Here is a 6,138-nt window from a genome sequence, read left to right as displayed (position 1 = left end):
GTCTGGTGGGTGTCAGCACTACAGTGTGTGTGATTAGTGAGGCCATAAAACAGATCATCAAAAATAAATGGCATAGCAAATTTAGAATTGTCTTTTGGATGGGAGAAGAAGTCTTTGGCAATGTGACCGTCTGTTCTACTGAGTTTCTAAATATTATCACTGTTAAGGTAGCTCAAAGGGGGCCTCCAAAGACCCCCTTCTCACTGAGCACTGCCAGATTCACAGCTAGCAGAGGAGGTTGCAGGGGGCTGGTGTTGTGGCCCCATTGTTAGGGGAGATGGGATGGGGACACAGCAGGGTGTACCTCTTTCCTCCTGCACCTGCTGATGTGACTTCAGCAGAAACACTGCTTTTCCCATCTTCAGTCTTAAACAGGTATGATGGCTGAGTATTAATATTAATGAACATAATAACAGTAATAAAACTGGCAACAGTATGAGATGAATGTGGTCTTTTGCAGTAGAAATATTTATCCGATGTGTCTTGCCAGTTGGGGAGATTTTGGCATTAAACCTAGACATTACCTCATCCTCCTGGGCAGACAGCCGATTGCAATGCTAAGCAAGTCTGCAGCCTCCAAGCCCTATACCTGCCTGACAGGCCCAGGCCCTGGGGAAGCGGCTTCCTTGAGCCTGTCTCTCTGTCTCGGTTTCTTCCTCAGTTCCTGTCTCTCTCTTTCCAGCCTCGGTAGGTTATCATTGTTTACAAAGTGTGTTGCTTTTTTTTTTTTTTTAAATCTTGAAGGGCATGTTGTGAGAAATTTGCCAGGCAGGTGGGTGGGATACTGAAGCACAGAAGCCTGTGAGGTCTGGCTGTAGAGGAGGAGCCCAGTGCCCCTGTGCGTACAGCCGCCTATGCGTGCAGGCCCGCACTTCTGGGCATGCACATGCCGTCTCTGAAAACCAGGGACTAGTGACAGAAACAGTTTTTTGTTTGGTTTGGTTTAATTCATGATAAATACAAGAGGTTTTCTGCAATAGAAGAGGTTTTATTTCAAGATTTTTAGCAACTAAAATAATGTTTTGAAACATTTGAAATTGTGCAAAACATGTGTTTTGATACATCTAACCTAAGCAAACATAACACTTAAAATCTCTTTATTCCACTGGCCTCAAACCTCTTCAGATTAGTATGGTACACAGTATAGAAGTTTTGAACAGGCACTATAGACAAATCTAGGTTAGAAAGTGAAATCTAGCGTAGGCGTGGTGGCTCGTGCCTATAGTCCCAGCACTTTGGGAGGCTGAGGTAGGAGGATTGTTTGAGCAGCCTGGGCAACATAGTGAGACTCCCCCCCTCTATAAAAAATTTAAAAATTAGCTGAGTGGGGTGGCACGTAACGTTGTCCCAGCTGTTTTAGGAGGCTGAGGCAGGAGGATTGCTGAACCCAGGAGTTTGAGGCTACAGTGAGCTATGATCATGCCACTGTACTCAGCTTGGGTGACAGAGTGAAACACTGTATGTATAAAACAAAAGAAAGCGAGATCTTTGGGTAATATTGCAAATATTCTTATTTAGATTTAAGTTTTACTAATTCTCATCTACACCCATGATTGACTACTAGTTATTCCTATGGATGTTGCCAAATTTTTGTGTATGAAGTTTATTCTAACCACAGACTCATTAAAAATTTTTAAATCTGTGCTCACTTTGGCAGCACATGTACTAAAATTGGAATGATACAGAGAAGGTTAACGTAGCCCCTGCGTAAGGATGACATGCAAATTCGTGAAGCATTCCATATTTTTTCCTTCAATTCCTCTACTAGGTATATATCCAGAAGACCAAAAATCACATTATAACAAAGATATTTGCACCACAATGTTTATTGCAGCCCAATTCATAATTGCTAAGTCATGGAAGAAGCCCAAGTGCCCATCAACCCACGAATGGATTAATAAGTTGTGGTATATGTACACCATGGAATATTATGCAGCTTTAAAAAAAGATGGAGACTTTACCTCTTTTATGTTTATGTGGATGGAGCTGGAACATATTCTTCTTAGCAAAGTAGCTCAAGAATGGAAGACAAAGTATCCAATGTACTCAGCCCTACTATGAAACCAATTTATAGCTTTCATATGAAAGCTGTAACCCAACTATAGCCAAAGAAGAAGGGGAAAGAGGAAAGGGAGGGGGCGGGGAGGGAGTGTAATCGGTGGTACCACACTTACGGTGCATTTTACAAGGGTACATGTTAAATTTACTAAGTGTAAAGTATAAATGTCTGAACACAATACTAAGAAATGCACCTTCACTAGGCTATGCTAACCAGTTTGATGAAATTATTTCAAATGGTATATAAAACCAGCACATTGTACCCCATGATTGCATTAATGTACACAGCTATGATTTAATAAAAAAAAAACTTTTTAAAAATCTATCAAGTATTGAGGTATATAGGGATTATAGGTATATAATATGACCATCCAATATATTCCTTTTTTCTTTCTTCCTTTTTTTCATTTATCTTAGAGGCAGGGTCTCCCTCTGTTGTCCAGACTGGAGTGCACACAACTCACTGTAATCATTTTTTTTTTTTTGGCAGGTTTTGGCTGGGTTTGAACCTGCCACTTCCGGCATATGGGGTCGGCGCCCCACTCCTTTGAGCCATAGGCACCGCCCATCTCACTATAATCTTTAGCTCCTGGGCTCCAGCAATCCTCCTGCTTCGGCCTCCCAAAAAGCTGCGATTTTAGGTGTGAGCCACCATGCCCAGCCCTATCCAGTGAATTCTTAACCATTTGTTGACCCTTTACAGAAGAAAAAGTAAATAGAAAAGATAAAGTAGCTCACGGCCAATGGCAGAAGGAATGAGCTGAGCCCACCACGCCTCACCTTTGGATGGGGCAGCTGCCCCGTGTGCACAGGTGGAGACCAGGCAGGACTGCCTGCTGGGGAAGCTGTTTGGGCCACACATGTGAAGTGGTCGCCTATCAAACAGGTCTTCTCGGTGCTCCTGGGTGGGTTTTCAACTTTTCCCCACCTAGCCTGAGAGAGCTCAGCTGGTGGGGAGCCTCTCGGCTCTGTGTGGCCACTCGGGAAGCAGCCTTGCTCACATCCACAGGCTGTGGTCCCAGTTGTTGCAGGCCAGGGAAAATGCAGCAAATACCTGCTATGATAGAAAGAATTTAAGGAGGAAATGCTCAAAAACGGGGGGGCGGGGGGGGGAGCAAGCAGCAGGAAGTAGTCACATTTACCTATTTGTATTAACAAGCACCCATGTTAATTCCATCTCCTGTGGCTTTTCTGTGGCCACTATCAACTCTATCAAATGATGATATGTGATAAAGTTTGTTTTTTTTTTGAGACAGAATCTCACTGTGGCCACTGTCAACTCTATTAAGTGATAAAGGATTTTTGTTGTTGTTTTTTTGAGACAGAGTCTCACTTTATTACCCTCGGTAGAGTGCTGTGGCATCAGACCTCACAGCAACCCCAAAGTCTTGGGCTCAACTGAGTAGCTCTAGAGTAGCTGGGACTAAGGGCGCCCACCACTATGCCTGGCAATTTTTACAGAGGGGGTCTCATTGTGGCTCAGGCTGGTCTTGAACTCCTGAGCTCAACAAATCCACCTACCTCAGCCCCACAGAGTGCTGGGATTACATGTGTGATAAAGTTTTTACAGGCTGTATTCCTGAATAATGTAGATTGATGCTAAGGGCATTTAATTTATCAGTGGTGTCATAGAAAAATACAGCACTTGGGCTTCTGCAGTAGCTCTGTTCTGTGTGGCTTTAGAAAACCCTTTCACAGGCAGCGCCTATGGCTCAGTGAGGAGGGCACTGGCCCCATATACCGAGAGTGGCAGGTTCAAACCCAGCCCCGGTCAAACTGTAACAAAAAAATAGCTGGGCATTGTGGCGGGTGCCTATAGTCTTAGCTACTCTGGAGGCTGAGGCAAGAGAATCACTTAAGCCCAAGAGTTGGAGATTGCTGTGAGCTGTGATGCCACAGCACTCTACCAAGGGTGACAAAGTGAGAATCTATCTCTTAAAAAAAACAAAACAAAACCCTTTCACAGACCGTGGCTGCCTGCTGCCATGCCACCAGGTGCCGTGCTCCCTACCACCAGGTATTGAAAGACATTGGTGATGTGGGTGCTGGTCTCTTCTCCTAACTAAGACTCTAAGTAGAAATTGAGACATTTTAAAAAATCATCTGTGTTTTTGTACTTCAAATATCAGATAAAGGAAGCAGATCTGAAGGGGAATGGGAGCAAAGGACCAGGAGAGGCTTCTTGCTGTGGAAGAGGAACACGGCTGAGTGTAGCATGGAGGAAGCCCCTGTGGGGTGCAGGGTGGTGGGAGAGCTGGGTGGCCCCAACTTGTGCGTCTGGCTGAGTTCTTCTCCGGGTGGGTTTGTTTCATTCTGGGAGCCTTCCTGGGCTCTGCATCAGGCAAAGGATGAGAAAGGAAAAACTGTGGCTGACTTTTTTCAACTAACAATTTATTTAAAAATTGACTCAGAAGAAATAATCATGAGAATAGTTATGACAAGGGTAATCAGATCTGATCTCCACTTTCTATAATGTGGCTGTGTTATATTTATAGAATTCTGTTTTTCAGTAGCAGTGTTAGCAGTGACGGCTAACACTTCACAGCTGCCTGAGGAGTGCCAAGCCTTCTCCTAGGTGCTTCACATAAATGAGCTCATTTAGTCCTCACCATAACCCCATAAATTAGGTGTAACTACTAGCTCCATCCTATAGCTGAGGAAATGAGGCTCAGAGAGGTCGCATGATGCTCCTAGAATCACACAGGTGACAAGTGGTAGAGCCGATACTTGAACCAGGTTGTCCTTTCCTTTACCCATCAGTGACACTCACCTCTCAGAAATATAGGCTTGAGCACCAGATCCATATTCAAACAAGACATGTCCCCTTTTTCATGGATGTAAAGTGTCACTAATGGTGCCTACAGAGTCTAGGAGCCTTGTGTGCTTTTAAGGTATAAATTAAGGGCCACATGTGTGCCATTCACAGCAGTATTTACCAGATGGAGACCATAGCTTTTAAGAATATCCACTGTCTTTAAGTGAACAGTTGCACAAGTGAAGTAAGTAATATAGAGCCTTCATTCTGCATGTATTTGTAGAAAACACATTTTCTCGTCTGTGAAGGGATCCATGGGCTTCGGATTGCTGCCCTTAGTGGTCCCAGGCAAGCGTTTCCACGGAGATGCCCCATCCCCAACCTCAAAGCCATTGGGGTTTATGATTCGGATGTGGGGATGTCTCTTTAGGAAAAGGCACCATCACTCTCACTGAGGATAGCTGTATGGGCTCAAGGGAGGGGGCTTGGAGTTGGCAGAGCTTCAGGTCCCAGCTCTGTTGTGTGATTTGGATAAGTTACTTGATCCTTTCATCAGGGGACTCCAAGAAATGGGGATTTCTTCTGAATGAAGAAACATAAAAATGTCTCTTAATTTCTAGGCAGCAGGAGCTTGTTACTCAGAGGCTGAGCCTAAGTTAGATTTTCCCAACAGTGAAAAGGAGATTTTCAGTGGATAGGGAATGGTGAATAGCAGCAGAGCTAATATTTGTTTAGGATACTGTGATTTGAGAGTTTAGAGACACTGAGGATTGGGTGTGATGTTTACAGGGTGCAGAGTGCTGCTGGCCACCCCTCCCCGCAGCCCACAGTGGGGGCAGTTCACCTGCACCCTGAGCATGGCCCTGCCCCCTTGCATCTGGGTCAGCCTCTGACATCCTGTCCTGTGCTTCAGTGCTGTGAACCAGCTCAGAGCCTCTCTAATGTGGGGTCTTCTCCCACTTCCCTTCTTCTGGCCACACCACCCCTCTCCCCTAGCCCCTTGCCCCTTTGCAGGCCACACAGGAGGAGGCTGTCTCCGGCAGGCCCTGTCCATTGATGGCAGACTCCAAGTTCACTTCCAGGATTGCTACTTTATGTTTCTTTACTGCATGTCCATTTTTCTTAGTCACTTTCCTCTTTTGATGACCCTTGTCTGTAAAGTAGCACACATGTTTCCCCAGGGTGTATGTGTGTGTGCGTGACAGCAGTGCAGGGCAGTCACGGAGGGGCCTGCTGGGAGGGAAGCCCTGTGCACTCACAGTGATGCCTCCCGGCTCCTCCTCCATCTTGCTTTGCTTCACGTGCTTCTCAGGCACTGTGAGTCT

General features: G+C 45.3%; 1 non-coding gene across 1 annotated transcript; it reads left to right on the top strand.

Moving 5' to 3' along the window:
• Positions 1-1,641: 1,641 nt before the first annotated feature.
• On the top strand, positions 1,642-1,748 carry LOC111728655. The gene has a single exon (XR_002775887.1). It is a non-coding gene; the product is annotated as a U6 spliceosomal RNA (small nuclear RNA).
• Positions 1,749-6,138: the final 4,390 nt, after the last annotated feature.

The sequence above is a fragment of the Otolemur garnettii genome, unplaced genomic scaffold (assembly GCF_000181295.1).
Source record: "Otolemur garnettii isolate 467f Iridium unplaced genomic scaffold, OtoGar3 scaffold00176, whole genome shotgun sequence".
NCBI lineage: Eukaryota > Metazoa > Chordata > Mammalia > Primates > Galagidae > Otolemur > Otolemur garnettii.
This window is presented reverse-complemented; position numbering and strand designations above follow the sequence as displayed.